At 49.1% G+C, this 21713-nt stretch overlaps 1 long non-coding RNA gene across 1 annotated transcript; it reads left to right on the forward strand.

Moving 5' to 3' along the window:
- Positions 1–2278: 2278 nt before the first annotated feature.
- On the forward strand, positions 2279–17846 carry LOC135973110 (uncharacterized). The gene is made up of 2 exons (XR_010589809.1): positions 2279–3105; positions 15418–17846. It is a non-coding gene; the product is annotated as an uncharacterized LOC135973110 (long non-coding RNA).
- Positions 17847–21713: the final 3867 nt, after the last annotated feature.

A 21713-nucleotide genomic window follows, 5' to 3' on the forward strand; every position in this document is an offset into this window, starting at 1 on the left:
GTTTGTACAATTCCACTCTTTTGAAGAACCAGAGGACTTCAGCCTCCTGGTTCATCAAGCTGGCATGTTTCACCTGTGTAGTAAATCTGCTAAGTTTCTATTTCCCTCCTTCCCTCACAATAAACGACCCTAGAGCTCACCTGTTAATAGCTCTGTACAGTATCAGCCAGCCGTGAGGATGGAGAAAAGAAAGCAGACATTACATATGACTAACAAGACCTGGTGAGTTGTTACCATTTGGGAGCCCACTAAAGCATCTTCCCTGAGAAGAAAGAGTCAAGTTTGGGAACTATCCAGTCGCCAGACTAGTGTCCTTCCTTTCTTTTGCAAAACAAGGGAGACTGGGCCTTGGTAGCTGAGTGTAACGACCCCAAGGAGGGGCAGCTTGGCAGTTGTGAAGAAGCAGTGTGGCTGCATGTGGGGCCAGAGTATTCAGAGTAAGGACTGGGAACCAGGTGAGATGGCATGTGTGGTAAACATTCATACAGAATTACAGATGTAAGCAGATTCAGGATGAGCTCTACCCTGACATCTGATGGTGAATTATGGCGAGTGTGGAAAAGAACTTCAGGGACTGATTTTGTTTGCATAGGCACACCCACCTCACCTAGCATGAGCCCACGGCAGCCCAAAATGGTCACTTTGGTAGCTGTGGGATCCCCAGTTTCTCTGTTATTGGGGCAGGAGGAATAAAGTGTTGTTACCCTGATTATGTGAATCAAGGACAATGAAACTGTTTTATGACAGAGGGTCTCACCATCACCTAAGTAGCACTTGCTAGACAAGGAACATGGGTTCCAAAACCCAGTGAATGGAGAGAGGTTGGGGGCAGGTATGTGTATCTGATTGTATGGGCCTCTTTTGAGGGCCTGAAACACCAATTGCACCACCTCCTCTCTCCACTGTTGAATAGCAGAGCTAATTTTGATTCCATTAAGAGTCTAGCTAGAGACAGGTGAGCTGAATTCACTTTGGGCCAATGGTGCATCCAGCACTGGGGCTCCCCTACTACAAGCTGAAATCACTAAAAGAGCCAAAGTTACTGAGCTGAGATCACTGACCGCTGTGTTAACTAGTGGGGGAGCCTGACGATATATTGCTAAGCAGCTGGCAGAGCGGAGCAGTTTGCGGGATGGTTGGAATGGAACGTGGAGTGGAGCTGAGCAGTTTGTGGGGACAGCTGGAGCGGTTCATGGGATGGCTGGTGAAGTGGAGCAGCTGGCAGAGCGAAGCAGTTTGTGGGACGGTTGGAGCGGCCCACGGAACAGCGAGCGGAGTGGAGTGGAGCAGAGCAGTTTGCGGGGACAGCTGGAGCGGCTCACGGGATGGCTGGAGGAGTAGCTGGTAGAGTTCAGCCGTTCGTGGTGAAGGCTGCAGCAGAACTCCACGGAGCAGCGGGGCAGTCGGCCCCAGACCACATAAGGTGCCCCTTAACACATGGGTCTGCGCGCTGCTCCCCCTCTTTCCACCCAGGTGAGGGGAGGGGGGGTAACCCTGCAGATAAACTTTTGAACTCTGGGGTGGCACTGACCAGGGACAGAGACTTTTGGGTTGTTGGACTTTGGGGTGATTGGACTTAAGACCCTGAGGGGAAAAGGACACTGCCAAACTTACTTGGAGGTGGGTCTTTTGCTCATGGTTTGTGTTATGAATCCTGTTTGTGGTGTTTCCCCAACATAATGCCGCATTGTTTCCCTCCTTTATTAAAAGGCTTTTGCTACACTCAAGACTCCGTGCTTGCGAGAGGGGAAGTATTGCCTCCTAGAGGCGCCCGGGGGGTGGTATGTAATTGTCCCAGGTCACTGGGTGGGGGCTCGAGCCGGTGTTGCATTGCGTTATTGAAACGGAACCCCTAGATACTGAACCCGGCGTTTGTTGCTGCCAACTCAGAGGGGCAGAAGGGTTACACAAAGATATGGTCTCTAACTGTAAATTAGAAAAAACAAACATAACAATAACAACCGCCACCACAGACCCTAAAGACAGGAATAAAGTAAAGAAAAGAGGGAGGCAGGTTAATAAAAACAATAGTGTGTGTCATTATCTAGCAATATGCAGCAAAAGGGAAGGAGACAAGGCAAAGGTGGGGTTTGCGAAGGGATCTGGACAGAAAAATATCCCCCTCCCTCTCTTTCCCCCACAGAAAGTTTCAATTTTTCATCAAAAAACAAGAACCTGAAAAATGAAAATTTTTGTTTAAAAACTGAAATGTCTTTTGCTGAAAAGGGAATATTTCCTGGTGTGGGGTTGTTCAGTTTTCTGGCAAAATTGATTTTTTTTTTTGACACTTTTTGTAAAAGTTTTCTTTGAATAGAAACACAAATTCTCTGTCAAGAAAATGTTTTGATAGAAAATGTTTGACCAGCTCTTGGGGAGTGAGGATCCTGGCACACAGGAAGAGAGAAGTCATTCCAGGTATAGAAAGCAGTTGTTAGAACAAAGGCCAAATACTCGCCTATAATCCCAGCTGTTCCCATGGCCACAGCTCTATTTCCCGTATATGGACGTATAGCAAGACAATCAATCAAGGAGGCCCAACAAAAGTATCCTATTTACGGCCTAACAGATGTATCCCATTTACCCCTATCCCTGGAAAGCAATCAATCAAGGGGGCCCCAACAGATGTATCCTATATACCCCTAGAAAGGAATTTAAAAATTCCTTAGGTCAGCAGAATGTATGCACGTTAAGTCATTTGTTACTGGGTATAAAAAGGCTTGCTCTACGCTTGTAAGGTGTGTTCCTCCCTCTGGCATGAGTCGAGGGGGACACCCGCTCAGCTGACTGATCAATAAAGAACTTGAAGCCTTCTTCTAGACTCCCGTGCCTCCTTGGGGTAATTGGGCAGCTCCAGGGGGAAACGAGCCCATTTGGCTAACAAATGGCGACCACGAAGGGACTTCTCTCCCTGTAGAGGGCACTGACCGACGGCCGAGGGCGATTCCGAGGAGTGGCCACCTCAAGCGGTTGGTTTGCTCTGGCCTCGCATCGTCACAATCGGCCGGGGCGGCTGCGTCCTCTCTGAAGAGAACTCTGAAGGACACGGAAGCAAGACGGCTTCAGAAGGAGGGGAAGTCTGACTGCCGGACGCGGCCACTTCGGGCGGTAAGTGCGTTTACCTCCTGGGTTTGAGGAATAACGCCCCCGAGATGTGGGTTGGACGGTGGAAATCCCCTAGGCAGCCCGTATAAGGGAAGGTATATTAATATTGTCGTAGTATTGTAAGTGTATTGTCGTCGTGTTTGTGGGTAAAGGGTAAGCAAATAATGGCCAATGAGTAACGTAACTAACTCCACAAGTCCATGGGCCGTTTTTAACAATTATTGGGACTTGGAGCAACCTCAGGGATTACTCTTGTTTATAGGAGGGGTAATCTTGTTTCTCCTCTTAATGGTGTGTTGGAAATAGGGTGACCAGACAGCAAGTGTGAAAAATCGGGACGGGGGTGGGGGGTAATAGGAGTCTATGTAAGAAAAAGCCCCAAATATCGGGACTGTCCCCATAAAATCGGGACATCTGGTCACCCTAGTTGGAAACCGAGATTGTAACTGATTAAAGGATCTGTGTGAAAGATGAATGAGTGCTGCTGACAGGTCTGAGGCTTAAGCTGACTTCAGCCGCCCCAAGACTCCTGCGAGGGGAAACCCGGTGACCAGGATATCTTGATTGCAAGGGGGGTCAGCCGAACCTCGTGACCCAGTGGATATCTGATCCCTACCCCTTCCCCCTCTTGATACCTCTGTCTCGGAAAACTCTGGGTAAAGCACAATGGGGTCCGGACAAAGCACCTTCTCCAGGACACCCCTGGGATGTATGCTGGATAACTGGAAGGCGTTTAGACGCCAGGCTGATTATGGAACTGTATTATGTAAAGACAATCTTGTGAAATTCTGGACAACATTCGGGGTGGGATGGCCCGAGGGAGGGACACTCAAACCAGAAATTGTACAAGCAGTACATAGCATTGTGACCCGGAATGGGCATTGGGACCAATATCCCTATATAGATATTTGGCAGGACCTCGTAGCCAATCCTCCCCCATGGTTACAGAAATGTAAATCACAAACTATTAAGACCTTAATGGCCCGTGCCCCTGTTAGGAAACCCTGTTTCCCTGTTAAGAAATCTTGTCTGCGGGCTGTGATTCCCTCTGCCCCTGATCCTATGCCCCCTCCCCCTTTGTATCCCGGCCTCCTGGCTCCGGTATCCTCAATTGAAATCCCTACCCCCTCCTCTGAGGATAATGGCTCAACTGAAAGGGGTGAGCCAAGCGACCAGGACTTTTCCAAACGGGAGCCCTCTCTGAGCTCCCCGGTGTCTAACCACACCAGGAGCAAGACTGGCCCCATGACAGCTCAGAGCTCCGAAATGCAGTGGAACGTGTCATCTGAATACCACCCTGGGGATATTCGGTTTACCCATATTAGCTCATCGAGCAAGGGTGGCCCGGTACTCCAAGGGCCCCTGCAACAGAATTATTTGTGTCCACTGCGGGAAACTGTAGCCCCTGAGGGTAATCTCACTATGGTATATGTTCCCTTTACCACTAGTGATCTATGTAATTGGAAGCAACAGAATCGCCCGTTCTCGGAAGAAAGGGGCCCACGTTTTAGCCATGGCCCAAAGGAAAGGATATGAAGAAAGGGGGGACAAAGTTAAGGGACGGCCAGGGCCACCGGGGAAGGGGCGGGGCCCCTGCCTGGGTCGAAATAAGTGCGCTATCTGTAGGAAAGAGGGGCACTGGGAGAATGAATGCCCCCGGTGACAGGCCATGGGAAAGGAACGTGTAACCCTTCTGCCCATCTAAGTTGGCAGCAACAAGGGCCGGGTTCTGTATCTAGGGGTTCCGCTTCAATAACGTAATGCAAAACCGGCTCGAGCCCCCACCCAGTGACCTGGGACAATTACATACCACCCCCTGGGTGCCTCTAAGAGGCAATACTTCCCCTCTCGCAAGCACGGAGTCTGAGTGTAACAAAAAAATGTTTAATAACATGAGGTAAACGACATCAGCATTAAATTAGAAAAAACACCACAAACAGGATTAATAACACAAACCATGAGCAAAAAAAAAACCCACCCCAGCAAGTTGGGCTGTGTCCTTTCCCTTGGGTTCTTGAAACCAGCAACCCAAGGATCACCAAAGTCCCAAAAGTCCAACAACCCCCCAAAGTCTCTGTCCCTGGTCAGTGCAGCCCCAGAGTTCGGGGGGGGCACACAGGGCGTTAAGGGGCACCTTACGTGATCCGAGGCCGACGGGGTTCCGCCACAGCCTTCACCACGAGCCGCTCCACTCCACCAGCTGTCCCGTGAGCTGCTCCCGCCGTCCCACGAACTGCTCTGGCAGCTGCTCCACTCTGCTCACCGACCTGTGAGCCGCTCAGCTCTGCTCCACTTCAGCCGTCCCTTGGGCCACTCCCACAAGGCTCCGCTCCGCTCTGCTAGCTGCTCCTCCAGCCACTCCGCTCCGCTCCACTCACCGACCTGTGAGTCGCTCAGCTCCACTCCAACCGTCCCGCAAGGCTCCACTCTGCTAGCTGCTCCACCAGCCGCTTAGCATTATAGCTTCAGGCTCCCCCACTAGTTAACACAGCCTCAGTGATCTCAGCTCTTTTGTGATTTCATCTCTTAGCAATTTCAGCTCATAGTAGGGGAGCCCCAGTGCTAGTGCACCATTGGCCCAAAGTGAATTCAGTTCAGCAGTCTGTAACTAGACTTCTAATGGAATCAAAGTTAGCTCTGATATTCAACAGTGGAGAGAGGAGGTAGTGCAATTGGTGTTTCAACCCCTCAGAGAGGGGCCCATACCATCAGGTACAAATACCTGTCCCCATCCTCTCTCTCTTCACTGGGTTTTGTAACCCATGCCCCTTGTCAAGCAAGTGCTACTTAGGTAATGGTGAAGGACTCACTCAGTCCTTCTGTCATACAACAGGTTCACTGCCCTTGATTCACAGAATCAGGGTAACAAAACTTTATTCTTCCTGCCCCAATAACAAAGAAACTGGGGATCCCACACCAGCCAAAGTAACCACTTTGAGTTGCTGTTGTTTCATGCCAGGCGAGTGGGTGTGCCTATGCAAACAAGATCAGCCCCTGGAGTTCTTTTCCACACTCGCCATAATTCACCACCAGATGTCAGGGTAGAGCTCATCCTGACTCTGCTTACATCCTCCCCCCAGCCAAAAATTTGTCGTCCCGACAAATCACACTCCCTATTATAACAACTCACAGGTTCCCTCCAAAGGGCCTTAGATAGCCCACTTTAGCTTCCACAAGCCTGTGTGCTAAACATATTGGTTCCTCACTAGTCACCCCAGGTGCATCATAAGTCAACCGTTTTACTGGCCTTATTACCCTGTCTCGTCTATTGAGAATCTCTGTTGCCGTGGTAGGGGGGACAGCCTCTTGAACGACAGATGGAGTGGTTTCCTTTGAGGGCCCCTCGGCTACTGGCATAGGCCCCTGCATTTCTAGTTCTAACAGTGGAGGGTCCAAGGTGCCCTGGACATCCTCCACCTGTATGTCTCCACTGTCCAATAACCTGTGTGTGTCATCACATGGGTGTCCCACCAGTGGCTCAGGGGTGTCAGGAATGGGCCTAAATACTTTTGCCATGGGGTTTAGGGCAGAAGAGGAGGAGCTCTCTTTTGATTCAGCTGATCGAGACTGAAATCTTGTCTCCATCCCAGGATACACCATGGTTGTGTCTTCCTCCTCAGACTCACTCTCGGATGTGCTGCATAGGGGTAGGTTAGCTGCAGGGGGCTGGCTGTCCACGTTGGAGGGCAGCTTTGGTCCAGCACCTTCGTTCTGCCCGGTTGCCTTGTTGTGGCCCATCTCATAAGGGGTGCCTACCAGTTCTCCCACAGGGAGCAAAAGGTTTCTATGCACTGTCTTTATCTGCCCTGGACCCTCTTCAGGTTTAATCTTGTAGACCGGCAGGTCTCCTAGCTTTTCCATCACCAAATAAGGTATTGCCTTCCACCTGTCAGCTATCTTGTGTTTGCCAGCAATACCCAAATTTCGCAGCAGGACTCTGTCCCCCGGCTGGAGCTCTTGTAAACGTACCCTAGCATCATATCGCTGTTTGTTGCGGTCTGCGTTCTTCCGAGCAGCAGATGTAGCTAAGTGATAAGCATCCCGCAGCTTTTCTCTTAGTCAGGATACATATTGCTGATGAGTTTCATAGCTATCTCCATCCTCTGATACACCAAAGCACAGGTCTATGGGTAATCTTGGTTCTCGTCCAAACATTAAGAAATATGGGGTGACTCCTGTAGCATCATTCTTTGTGGCATTGTAGGCGTGCACCAGAAATGCGACATGTTGGCTCCAGGTTGCCTTCTGCTCTGGCCGCAAAGTCCCCAACATATCTAATAGGGTTCGGTTGAACCTCTCTGGCTGAGGATCACCTTGTGGGTGATAAGGCGTTGTCCTAGACTTTTTAATTCCCGCTATCCTCAGCACCTCCTTCAGAAGATGACTCTCAAAGTCCCGCCCCTGATCCGAGTGTATCCGGGCTGGAAATCCATAAACTGAGAAATATTTCTCCCACAGTACTCGAGCAACGGTGGTGGCCCTCTGATCACGTGTGGGATATGCCTGCGCATATCGCGTATAATGGTCAGTCACTACTAGAATGTTCCCAATATTCCTCTTGTCTACTTCTAAAGACAAGAAATCAATGCATACCAGCTCCAGAGGTTTGTTGCTGGTGATGTTCTTCAGATATGCAGCCCTCGTGGGCAGAGTTTTCCTTTGAACACATCGAGCACAGGTCTCACATTTCCTGCGAACATCTTCAGCCATCCGAGGCCAATAGAACCTACTACGAATAAGTTCCAGGGTCCTCTCCATCCCTAAATGTCCAAAGTCATCATGCAGGGCCCTCATGGCCAGGGCTCTGTACTCTTTTGGCAGCACTAGCTGTGCTCGTTGCTTTTGTAAAGGGTCTGTGCTCACTCGGTGTAGCACTCCCTGAATCAGTTTAAGTTTGGTCCATTCTCTCAATAGTAGTTTACCCTCCGGGTTAGGTGGGACAACCACAGCTGGGCTTCGCCCCTCCCTTTTTGCAAGTAGTGTATCACGAATGTCAATATCTTGCAGCTGGGCTTCCTGCCAGTCAGCCGCATTGAGCATGGGCAAAGAGATTGGTCCAACGCAATATAGTTCACTGAAGCAGAAGGCACGCATTCAGGGGGACAGGCCCAAAGCTTCTGCAGCACATCCATGAAGACTCTCCTGAGACTCTGGTTCCCGGCGACTCACACTGCAAATAGCCCTCACTCCATCTGTGGGTATCACAGCAACTCCTGGTGCCTGTGGACGCCTGGACAATGCATCTGCATCTACATTGCTTCTCCCTGATCGGTATTGAATGCTGAAGTCATAGCTAGCCAAAGCGGCCACCCATCTTTGCCCTGTAGCATCCAGCTTAGCACTTGTTAACACATAGGTCAGTGGGTTGTTGTCCGTCCACACCTGGAACTGAGCACCATACAAGTAGTCTCGAAATTTCTCAGTGATGGCCCATTTCAAGGCCAAGAACTCCAGCTTGTGGGTGGGATAGCGAGTTTCACTATCAGACAGTCCTCGGCTGGCAAAGGCTACAGGTTTACGTCTTCCTTCCACTTCCTGGTACAGTACTGCTCCCAGACCCTCCAAACTGGCATCAGTATGCAGGATCATACTTGCTTGGGTCAGCAAAGACTAGGACCGGAGCATGAGTTAGGCATGTAATGATTTCTCGAAAAGCCCTTTCACATCTCTCATCCCACCGTGGCCCAAATGGTTCGAAGGGGCCATAGTGTCTCTGCACAGGAGGCTTTGGGGACCTCCCCTTATTCTTGGTCTTAGATTTGTTCCTGCTGGACTGGTATCCCCTGGTAAGATCATTCAGAGGTTTTACAATCGTAGCATAGTTCTCCACAAATCTGCGGTAGTAGCCACTAAACCCAAGAAAGGTCTTGAGTTCTCTGTAGTTACTTGGACATGGCCATGTAGTGAGGGCTTCTATTTTATCAGGATCAGTACTCACACCCTCTTGGGACACGATGTGACCCACATACTTCACTGAGGTCCTGCAGAACTGGCATTTGTCAATTGAAAGCTTCAAACCATAATCCTCTAACCTATCAAGCACTTTAAGAAGTCTTTCTTCATGCTCCTCCAAGGTTCTTCCAAACACAATCAGGTCATCCAAATAAACTAGCACTTGCAGTAAATTCATGTCTCCCACAACTTTCTCCATAAGACGTTGAAATGTGGCAGGTGCTCCAGAAATCCCTTGGGGCATGCGTTCAAACTGATAAAACCCTAATGGGCAGATGAAGGCTGTCTTCTCCTTATCTTCTTCACCCAGAGGGATCTGGTAGTATCCACTCCGAAGATCCAACACAGAGAACCACTGGCTTCCCAGCAAACAGTCTAAGGCATCTTGGACGCGGGGCATTGTGTACTGGTCAACCACAGTACGGCGGTTTAGGGTGCGGTAGTCAATACACATCCGGATTTTCCCATTCTTTTTACGGACCACCACAATGGGTGAGGCGTATGGACTACGGGACTCTGTAACGATGCCATTCGCAGCCAGCTCCTGAAGATGTTGTCGCACATCTTCCATCTCGGAGAGGGCAATCCTCCTAGATCTCTCCCTGAAAGGTCGAGAGTCATGTAGTCTGATGTTGTGCTCTACTCCTTTTGCACATCCCACATCCCACTCATGCAATGAGAACACCTTGGATCTTTCACAAAGTTTCCTCCTCAGGCGATCTTTCCACTCCTCGGACAATGGTGAATCTCCAAAGTCAAACTTTGCAGGGTCTATTGTCGGAACTTGAGTCTCACACTGGGGTTTTACAATTGATTCAGGCTTGAAGAGATCTGCTATCTTTTGTCCTTGCTTCACAACAACATCTCGACTTGTTTCATTAGCAATCAGTATAGTCACCTTTTCTTGGGCTTCAGCAGGTAGGGTTATGACTCCACTGGGGACCAGCACTCCTTCCGGGAGCTCTCCTTCAGCTGGCTGCTCTACCATTGCTAATGCCCCTTTACTGCCTTTCAGCCGAGTACTCATGACAAGCACTTCTTGCTCCGTCCTTGCAGGCACTACTAAGGGGGTTGTGCCTATGTACTTCAGTGCCCCAATCGGTAGCTTAGATGTCTCCTTTTTAGCACCCTCAATCTTCCTATAGGCTTCAGCACAAAGCGTATGGATCATCAGGGTATTCAGGTACTGGTCCCCAGCCCGTCGTCTGCAGTAATCCGCGAGCACCTTGAAGAGACTGGAGTTGGTCCCTATCAGCACAGACACATCAGAGGTCCCTTTAGGGTCAGGGCATATTAATGCAGCTGTGTCCACCTCTTCTCTTACCCCAGCAACCTCCTCTGGGAATTCCAGGTGCACTATGACATACCCTTGGTAGGGGTATTCATCCATGCTGAGGCCACACAGACCAACGCCAGTCAGTGGCTGTATAGGCAGGTGCCTAAGCATTTGTTGGTAGAATGACTGAAATATAATAGTCACTTGAGATCCAGTGTCAAGCACGGCTTTACACTCCTCCCCTTCAATCTTCACCATGACCTCTGCTCGAGGCCCTATCAGTCCTGCGGGGATCCCAGCTGGACAGTCTTTTCTGGGGGGAATCTTCAAATCCTGCAGGCCTGGGTGGTCCCCGTCCCCGGACTCTCTGGCAGCTACCGGATCTCTCCCAACTGATCCTCAGCTTTCCATACACTAAGGAGGGGTTTTCTTCATTATGGCACTTGGCAGCACTGTGTCCATCCTGACCACATCGGTAGCAGAAGAATTGTCCTTTCCCCCTTCGCCCAGATGGGATGGTGGCTCTAAATGCTGACTTCTCCATCGCCACAGTCAGAGGCTCCTTATTCCCGGAAGTCTTAGCTCGGTCAATGGTGCTTTGCAGTTCAGCTATCCGTTCTGTCAGGACCTGCACTTGTTGGGCAAGTTCCTCTGTGGTGCTCACCATCAGTACACTGGCCGTTTGCAGTGGTGTTGTGCCGGCTGGCTCCAATGTTTGGGCTTCCCAAAACTCGCTGGCAGCCTGCCTTTCTTCCTCTTCTCAGATCTCCTTTATCAGCTGGGAATAACTTGGGGGATGTTCCCGTCGTTCTCTTAGCCGGAGATGGAGTAGAATCGAGTTCTGATACTGAGCTCCTCTTACAATTTGAGCCAGTCTGGTCCGATCCATCTGTTCAGCAGTCACTGCACCCCTCATGACAGCTCTCTGAAGCAGTCTCTCCAGCCTCTGTATATAGGCTGAAATCTTCTCACCAATTTGCTGTCGGGAATTAAGGAACTTACAGTAACTGTCTTCAGGGCCCTCTACACTCCCAAAGGTATAATCAAGGGCCTCCAGGCAGTACTTCACACTGACCCCAGGGTCAACGAGCTTCAGGGTGCGAATCACATCTAATGCTGGGCCACTAAGGCTCTCTATTAGACATCTTCGCTTTTCTGCATCAGGTACGGCCCACTCCTGCAGCATTTCAGTGGTATGCTCCAACCAGGGTTCGAACTCCTCTGCCCCAGCAAATAACCTTAACTCACGACAAGAGATTGACCTAGCATGGGACAACACAACCTTTTCCAATATTTGCCCCAGTGCTTTTGCCCAATCATTAGCTGAGGCTGCGGCCCCTGAGCTAGAGGCTGCAGGGCCGGGGCCCAACAAACCTGACATATTAGCCATTATACAAACAGTAATTTCCTCAAAATATAAACACAATTGTTTCCCAGTGCAGTGGGACACTCAACAGGTGCTTGCGAGGGGTACTGACCCAGGGATCCCGGACGAGCCCCCAAAAATGTAACCCTTCTGCCCATCTAAGTTGGCAGCAACAAGGGCCGGGTTCTGTATCTAGGGGTTCCGCTTCAATAACGCAATGCAAAACCGGCTCGAGCCCCCACCCAGTGACCTGGGACAATTACATACCACCCCCTGGGTGCCTCTAAGAGGCAATACTTCCCCTCTCGCAAGCACGGAGTCTGAGTGTAACAAAAAAATGTTTAATAACATGAGGTAAACGACATCAGCATTAAATTAGAAAAAACACCACAAACAGGATTCATAACACAAACCATGAGCAAAAAAAAACCCCACCCCAGCAAGTTGGGCTGTGTCCTTTCCCTTGGGTTCTTGAAACCAGCAACCCAAGGATCACCAAAGTCCCAAAAGTCCAACAACCCCCCAAAGTCTCTGTCCCTGGTGAGTGCAGCCCCAGAGTTCGGGGGGGGGGGGCACACAGGGCGTTAAGGGGCACCTTACGTGATCCGAGGCCGACGGGGTTCCGCCACAGCCTTCACCACGAGCCGCTCCACTCCACCAGCTGTCCCGTGAGCTGCTCCCGCCGTCCCACGAACTGCTCTGGCAGCTGCTCCACTCTGCTCACCGACCTGTGAGCCGCTCAGCTCTGCTCCACTTCAGCCGTCCCTTGGGCCACTCCCACAAGGCTCCGCTCCGCTCTGCTAGCTGCTCCTCCAGCCACTCCGCTCCGCTCCACTCACCGACCTGTGAGTCGCTCAGCTCCACTCCAACCGTCCCGCAAGGCTCCACTCTGCTAGCTGCTCCACCAGCCGCTTAGCATTATAGCTTCAGGCTCCCCCACTAGTTAACACAGCCTCAGTGATCTCAGCTCTTTTGTGATTTCATCTCTTAGCAATTTCAGCTCATAGTAGGGGAGCCCCAATGCTAGTGCACCATTGGCCCAAAGTGAATTCAGTTCAGCAGTCTGTAATTAGACTTCTAATGGAATCAAAGTTAGCTCTGATATTCAACAGTGGAGAGAGGAGGTAGTGCAATTGGTGTTTCAACCCCTCAGAGAGGGGCCCATACCATCAGGTACAAATACCTGTCCCCATCCTCTCTCTCTTCACTGGGTTTTGTAACCCATGCCCCTTGTCAAGCAAGTGCTACTTAGGTAATGGTGAAGGACTCACTCAGTCCTTCTGTCATACAACAGGTTCACTGCCCTTGATTCACAGAATCAGGGTAACAAAACTTTATTCTTCCTGCCCCAATAACAAAGAAACTGGGGATCCCACACCAGCCAAAGTAACCACTTTGAGTTGCTGTTGTTTCATGCCAGGCGAGTGGGTGTGCCTATGCAAACAAGATCAGCCCCTGGAGTTCTTTTCCACACTCGCCATAATTCACCACCAGATGTCAGGGTAGAGCTCATCCTGACTCTGCTTACAAACGTAAAGATAAAACCCCGTCCCTTCCCATCCTCTACAACAGTACAGGACGTTCAGGGGAGGAGTCTTCCCCATAGGGGGTCCGGGGGACCCAGCGGCCCTCCTGACAGCACAAGCTGCCAGCCTGGATCCCATGGTAAAAATTAAAGTGGAGGGCCGCCCAATTGAAGCCCTTATTGATACTGGGGCCACTCTTAGTTTGCTCCCCCTTAATAAGGCTCCCCGAGATAGAGCTCGGGGACGTGCCATAATCCAGGGGATAGAGGGACAAACTACAGCTTTGGAAAAAACTTTGCCTCTCCCAGTAAAAATAGGGGACCGTCAAATTTCCCATCAGTTTGTTTGCAGTCCCTCCTGCCTCATAGCGCTGCTCGAACGAGATATCCTCACTAAATTACAGGCGGAGATCTCATTCGATAACGGGACAATGGAAGTCAGAATCCCTAAGCAACAAGCTTCTAATTACCAGATGGCTCTCATAAATGCTAGAGATCACTCCCTGGAATGTAAGGGAAGTGATGGAAGCCAGCTGCCGGGGGTCAATCCCAAGGTCTGGGCGGAGGAAGGAGGCGTGGCCCGAGCCAGGAATGCTACACCAGTGCATATTTCCCTTAAGGAGGGAAGCAGCCCAGTCTGAATTCGACAATACCCCCTTAAGCTAACCACTCGGATCGGGTTAAAACCCCTGATTCAAAAGTTCTTGCAGTGCGGGTGGTTAAAGGAAGACACGTCCCCATACAATACTCCAATAATGGGGGTGCCTAAGCCTAATGGGCAGTATCGGTTGGTCCAGGACCTAAGACAAATTAACAAGTTAATAGCAGAGACTGTTTGCCTTTGAGTGGGAGGACCCAGATACCCACTACAAAGCTCAATACCTTTGGACCGTTGTCCCACAAGGACTTACCTGTGCACCCGAGATTTTTGGCAGCCAGTAAAAAGGGACCTCACCCCATTCCTGGCTAAACACCCTTCATGTAACATAGTCCAGTATTGCGATGATTTGCTCTTAAGTACTGAAACAGAGGCAGCCTGTAAAGAGCAAACTATAGAGCTCCTGAATTACCTTGGGGCACAGGGGTATAAGGTCTCAAAGGAAAAAGCACAACTGGTTAAGCAGCAGGTCACTTTCCTTGGGTATCATTTGTGCCAAGGAAGTCATAGTCTGGGTAAAGAAAGAATCCAGGTTATACTTAATAGCCCTCAACCCCGGAACCCCCGAGAATTAAGGGCTTTTCTGGGATTGACTGGCTTCTGTCGGCTCTGGATCCCTGACTACGGGGGAAGAGCCAAACCACTGTATGAATCCTTAACTAAAGAAGGTCTGCTCCATTGGACGTGGACCAGAGAGATGGAAAAAGCATTTCGAGAGCTAAAAGAAGCCTTGGTTTAGCCTCCCGCTCTAGCCCTCCCAGACCCCCGGAGACCATTCACCCTATACGTTCACGAGAGGGGAGGGGTGGCTGCTGGAGTTCTGTGCCAAAGGTCGGGACCAACCTGGCGACCCATTGGATACTGCTCAAAGGTGCTGGACCCTGTCGCCAAGGGGTGGCCTGCCTGCTTATGGGCCGTTGCAGCAACCGCTCTTCTTGTACAGGAGGCTGAAAAGTTGACCCTGGGGGGGGGGGGGGGACGACACTGAGGTTGTGATCCCCCACGGGGTGCCTCAAATACTGGGGACAGACGCTGGGGAAAAGCATCTAAATCCCAGTCGACATACCAGATATGAAGTAGGGCTCTTACTAGCCCCTAATTTAACCTTTAGGGCAGTTAGCTCCCTCAACCCAGCTACCCTATTGCCCGACCCTCGGGTTTCCTATGAGACCAGCCCCACTCATGACTGTATTGCAGTCTTGCAACAGGTGTCCCAGGCACTCGGTATGCAATGGAAGTTGCATACAACCTGGAGGCCGCAAAGCTCGGGTCAGGTGGAAAGAATGAATAGGACTCTCAAGGATACCCTCACTAAACTATGCACAGAGTCTAGTCTAAAATGGCTTGATGCGTTACCGCTCGCCCTTACCCGCATTCGAAGGGCCCCACGTAAGGGTCTTAAGCTCTCACCATTTGAACTGGTCTTTGGGTTCCCTCCCCGAATCCTGATCCCGGGGTTCCGGGAAGATGTAAACTGGGAAATGGGAAAGGACTCCTTATGGAAGCAGGTCTCCGGGTTGCAATCTGTTTTGTTACAGCTGCATCGGTACGCGGTGCCTTTCCAAGCCCTTCCCCTGGACCAACCCGTGCATCCGTTCCAGATCGGTGATCAGGTCCTTGTCAAGAAATGGAGGCATGACCCCCTTACACCACGGTGGGACGGCCCGCACACTGTCTCGCTCATCAGCCAAACTGCAGTCAAAGTTCTCGGGAGCGACAAATGGACACACCATACGCGGGTAAAGCGGTTTCTGAGCCCTAGCCTGGAGACTGAACTAGCAGAAGAGGACACCGGCCCTCTGCCCGCCCCGGCTCCGGACGCCCGGGATGGCACAGGTGAAGACTCTACCTGGGAGTACCAGTACTTGGACGGACTAAAGGGACTGTTTAGAAAAAGATAATGAAATTGCTGCTAATATCTTTGTTTATATGCTTCCACCACTATTATGGTTGGGAGAATAGGTTTTTACAGCTAGGGGAGACCATAGCAGAATCCTTTAACCTCAGTAATTGTTGGGTATGCGGAGGCCCAGGGGAATTAGATGAGTGGCCTTGGGTAGCCCAGCCTGTGCAAGCTAAATGGTGGATTAGTAATTTAAGTATAGTCCACAAAGGAACAGAAGTTTGGACTGAGGATAGTAGCCCTTGGCGACTCTATTCCTCTGAAGTAGGGATCCTTTGTCTTAACCGAACAAAACCAGAAGGGGTGTATGTAGGCAAAAGCCGATGTGATTGGACTCTATCTCTAGGATTTGACTGCTATGATCACCCTAGCTGCCATACGTATGACTGTTCTAAATATCAAGGACGATGGAACCAAACCCACGTGAAACTCACTAATCATAGCTGGGTAAGATGTTCCTTCCAACATCATACCGGCGAAGGCTGTAAGGCAGTTGGACAAGATGGGTACTTTGATGCCCTCTTTCTAAGTTGCCAGCGAGATAATACCGCCAGTAAGGACCACGTGGTACGCTGGTATCAGTGGGCATGGCAACACTCTAATGGAACTCGGGTAACCCATTTTAACCATTTTTGGTCTACTACCAATAGCCCTAAATTTGGTTGTAATTGTGCTTGGAGGGAAGGGGCTGGGGCATGGAAATGTGAATACTGCAATCCTGACGGTACATCTATTGTACTAGGGGGGCCCTTGGAAATGGGTAACCCTTTGTATTATGAAGAACCGGGCCCCGAGGATTACCCTGAGACCTGGGATGGCCCCTTTGCGAATGGACAATGGGCCCTAAAAGGCCATTACTGGATATGTGGGCAACACGCATATCGGAGATTGCCTCCAAATTGGTCAGGAATATGTTATGTTGGGTACATTAGGCCCTTGTTCTTTCTACTACCCCAAATTCAGGGAAATAAGTTAGGAATTAAGGTATATGACGACTTGATTAGGGAGAAGCGGTCCGTTGATCCCGCATTAACCGCTGGAAGCTCCCAAACGCGGGGAGCTCAAGAGTGGCCCCCTGAAAGAATTATACAACATTATGGTCCAGCCACATGGAATCCTAATGAGTGGATCTCAGGGGCAAGGGAGCCCATTTACAACTTGAATCAGATAATTAGGCTGCAAGCCATCTTAGAAATAATAACTAATCAGACGGCTGCAGCTCTTGATCTTTTGGCCGATCAGTCCACTCAGATGAGGAATGTGCTCTACCAGCACCATCTAGTTCTTGATTATTTGCTGGCAGAGGAAGGGGGAATCTGTGCAAAATTAAACGAATCTAATTGCTGTTTACAAATAGATGATAATGGAAAGGCGGTAAAACAGCTAACAAAAGAAATGAGAAAGCTGGCCCACGTCCCGGTCCAAGCATGGGGTGGGTGGAATACGGACTGGTTCACGTCCTGGTTACCGCAACTGGGATGGCTCCGAGAAGGCCTTCTTCTCTTTATACTCTTTATTACAACCCTATTATCCCTAGCTTGCTTTGCTCCCTGTGTAGTTGCATTAGTCCGACGAATGGCTAATCAAATTGTACGCCAACGCATGATGGCACTATATCAACCGGTTAAAGTTGAGGATTGGGGGCCATAGGGCTCTCAAAATGCTTTTAAGGGGGGAGAACCTTGTTAGAACAAAGGCCAAATACTCGCCTATAATCCCAGCTGTTCCCATGGCCACAGCTCTATTTCCCGTATATGGACGTATAGCAAGACAATCAATCAAGGAGGCCCAACAAAAGTATCCTATTTACGGCCTAACAGATGTATCCCATTTACCCCTATCCCTGGAAAGCAATCAATCAAGGGGGCCCCAACAGATGTATCCTATATACCCCTAGAAAGGAATTTAAAAATTCCTTAGGTCAGCAGAATGTATGCACGTTAAGTCATTTGTTACTGGGTATAAAAAGGCTTGCTCTACGCTTGTAAGGTGTGTTCCTCCCTCTGGCATGAGTCGAGGGGGACACCGGCTCAGCTGACTGATCAATAAAGAACTTGAAGCCTTCTTCTAGACTCCCGTGCCTCCTTGGGGTAATTGGGCAGCTCCAGGGGGAAACGAGCCCATTTGGCTAACACAGTGGAGGAAAAGGGCACAAGAGGAGGAGGAGCTACAGGAAGTGATAAAGTGGTGGTGGGGGGAGGGGTGAGGTGAAGTGAGGACTAACAGGTGAGGAGTGTTGAGATAGAGGCAGAAGCTGGGCTGTGCAGGTGATTAAAAATTAGCGTGAAGAACTTGAACTTTATGCAAAAAGAGATTTAGTGAAGAAGCGGGGGTGGGGGGAGTGATATGGTCACCGCATTTGGAGAAGGTGGCTAATTTAGCTTCAAGATATTGGATAAATTGAAGAAGGGAGAAGCAGAGATGGTTTCAAAGTACATAATCTGGAAGCTAGAAGAATTGAACAAAGAACTGCAAGGGAGTGGCCTGGAGAAAGAACAGTTTAGAAAAGCCAATCTAAGCCTTATGGAGAGCTGTGAGGGCTGGGAGAGATCGGGAAGCAGGACTGAAGCTGGTATGACACTAGAGACAGGAGAGATTGTGGCCACAATATAGTCAAAGAACTGCAGCAGGAGGGCCTAGAGGTCCCAGTGCTTTCAAAGGAAAATGACCAGCAAGTGCTGTTGTACTCTATGAGCAGACAGCCTGCATTTTGAACCCCATAGCAGGGCAAGAGAAGAGGGACTGCCTCCTCTCAGAAAGGAGCAGGAACTAGACATGATAAAAAAGTCCCTGGGTTGGGTTTGGTGCAGCTGGGAAATATCTCTGTCTGTGTCTGCAGGAGGGAGTGCAATGAACAAGTGAGCAACAGGCCTATGAGCTGGGCCAGTAGAACAGAGGATGGGCACAATGGGTGTTGCGTACTCAAATGGAAGGTTGGGAAGGGGGTCACCTGACTATTGTCTTTAAGGGAAGGCCTTCCAGCCAAGGGGAAACTGATTTAGTAGTCTCACTCTCAATAGAAATTTTGTAGAAGGGTCCCAGAAAGGCTACCTGAAACGTTGCTCAGTCCAGACACCTAAGATGATGCTGAACTCTGAAATAAACATAACCCAGTTTTAAGTAAGTAGAAAATTTCAGTAACCAGTTTAATAAAAAAAAAAATTAAAAATGTCACAAAAATTGGGAAAAAAAGAAAAAAATTGTTTTTCATGGAAAGAATGATTTTCCAGAAAAGGCTATTTATTGTCAGATTGTTCATTCAAAAAATGTTGGCGAGCACTCTTTAGGACAGAGTTCTTAGCTGAATTGTTACTGGGACAGGGACATCGTTTTTAGGAAGGCAAACAATACCTCTGAGAGAACCTTGCTGGTGCCTAACTTAATATTTCTGGCCTATGTCCTAGAATAAGTGTTGTTGGCATAGCCACAGGAACATCCAGACAAAAATGGACATGTCAGATTCAGGGGCTTGGATTCATTTTGGATTCAGGCAAGAACATAGTTCTGAGCCTTCCCTTATCATGAAAGAGCTACTTAGCACAATGGATAGAGGATGGTGCAGTTACCATTCAACTACCTGGGAGCCCCCAGGCAGAATTTTGACTGAGTCATCCAAAATTCCTCCTTTGGACTCCAGCTGCAGCATAGCCCTCTGGACCTCCTTCAGAATGCCTTTGCTTGTAAAAGAAAAGCCAGATTCAAGCCTTAAATGGGGACATCAAAACCTACACCAGGATTGTTGTTGATGAGCTGCTGCAGGAGGAGGCCTTTTTCTCTTTGGTAATATGGTTTTCCCTATGGCAATGCATATCTGTTTCTAGCATTGACTCTTGAACTTTAAAAATCGATCATTTGTTTAGTTTTAAGCAGTCTTCCTCTTCTGCCAATAAGTGCCCTTTGCTCTCCTCGGTGAGGAACTGCTGTCACTTTCATTGATCTCTTTCTCTATGAACTTAAAGGATCCCATGGAAGTGTCCAGTCCTGATGGCTAAAACAGAAAGGTGTCTTCCTCAGACTATTCAAAGTGAACACCACAGCCTGCTGATTTTAGCTCTTTGGCTTCCTATTCCTCCCTAATATTTGTAAATTAAACTTCCATTTTCAGGTTTCTGAATACTGTTCCAAAGTTTATGCGATTCCTTTAATTATGACATGAAATATAGGCACAGGCATTCCAAGAAACCAACAATTACCTGGAACATGAGATTAGAGAGAGAATTACGGAGGCCTGCTGCATCATTTGTGAAACATCATGAAAAGTAACTGAAGTAGCGAGTGCTGAAGATAGATCTGGCTAGTTTGCAGTAATTAAGTTTGAAACATTTTGGGGGTGTCATATTGCAATGCAATAGTGAGGTGATAGACTTAAGACTGAGATGCTCATCGGGTCACCTTTGAGTTACCTGAAAGTGCATAAAAAAGCATTTTTTCATCAATTAAGTGAACACTGTACTTGAATAATCAAATGTGGCTTATTTTAAGATAACATAATTGGTACATATTTTGTCTTCATTATGCACTAGAGCTTTTGTCTTGTTTTCAGATATTTGGTTTAGAAACCATGCAGTTACAGCTATTTGTAAATGCAATACAACGCATGCTCATCAGTTTGCTTTCCTTAACTTGTGTACATATTCAGAGCCCCACAATTAAATCTCTGCACGTGTAATTTTCTGACAATGGCAGGAGAGGATAGTGTGATAGAGATGGATTAAACCTAGCAATGTTTTAGAACAGAAGAACTTTCTTATGATCATAAACAGAAAATATATATCAAAATCTCCAGTATTCAGCAACAAAATGGCAAAATGGCCCTAAATTCTGCAGCAAGATCTATCCAGTGACAACTGAACTTAGAGTCTATGATGCTCTGCTTAAATTTTAATCGGGCATTCAGATCACAGGGTATTTTTCAGATCCCTGAGTGTATGGCTGTAACTCTTAGAATCAGGTTTGGAAGTGTGAATTTACTTTGGACTGTGGGTTCACAAATGTGGATACTCTTTCCAGGAACTTTCCTCAATAATTCATTGAAAACATACCCACCACCAAATCTCTTTCACTTGACTGTTTCCTAAAAGTGAGCAGGAAAAGAGTGCAAATCCAGTTGAAGTACTTTTATGAAAAAGTGCTAATATCTAAACCTTTTCTGTAGTATTCTTCCATCTCTATTTTAGAAGACTCCACTAGTACTATTACCAACATAAGGCTAGACTCACGCTGGGTGAGATATCTTAGTGTAGGTGGGAGTGAGTGTTAGGGGGGTAAATGTGGTATAATCTCACCTTGTGCCTCCCTGATCCTGAGGTTGACTGCGGGCTGGCCCAGCTTCTAGCATAGTTCAGAGCAACCTCAAGGTTTTGTTCAATTATGTCCAAATTATGTCCTAAGAACCATTTCAGCAGCCAGCAATCACCAGAGCACAGCAGCACTTTGGCCATGCCCTCTTTTTCCCAGCTTTGCCCCTGTGCTTGGAATTGTGGTGTGTGTGGGGCATGGGTCTCCAACTTTTTAAAGCACAAGATCACTTTTTGAATTTAAATGCAACCCAGGATCTACCCTGCCCCTTCCCTGGTGCCCTGCACTCCATCCCCACTCCCTCTGTCGCTCGCTCTCCCCCACCCTCACTCACTCACTGGGGCAGGGGATGGGGGTGCAGGCTCTGGGCTGGGGCAGAGGAGTTTGGAGTGTGGGAGGGGGCTCTGGGCTGAGTCTGGGGCAGGGGGTTGGCATGCAGGATGGGGTGAGGGGTGCAAGTTCTGGGAGGGAGTTTGGGTGCAGGAAGGGGCTCCGGGCTGGAGCAGGGAGTTGGGGTGCAGGAGGGAGTGTGGGGTGTGGGCTCTAGGAAGGAGTTTGGGTTCAGGAGGGGGCTCAGGGCTCCCTGCCTGCCCTGGCCCCACACTGCTCCTGGAAGCAGCTGGCACGTCCCTG

This window comes from Chrysemys picta, chromosome 8 (genome assembly GCF_011386835.1).
Source record: "Chrysemys picta bellii isolate R12L10 chromosome 8, ASM1138683v2, whole genome shotgun sequence".
In the NCBI taxonomy this organism is placed as follows: Eukaryota; Metazoa; Chordata; order Testudines; family Emydidae; genus Chrysemys; species Chrysemys picta.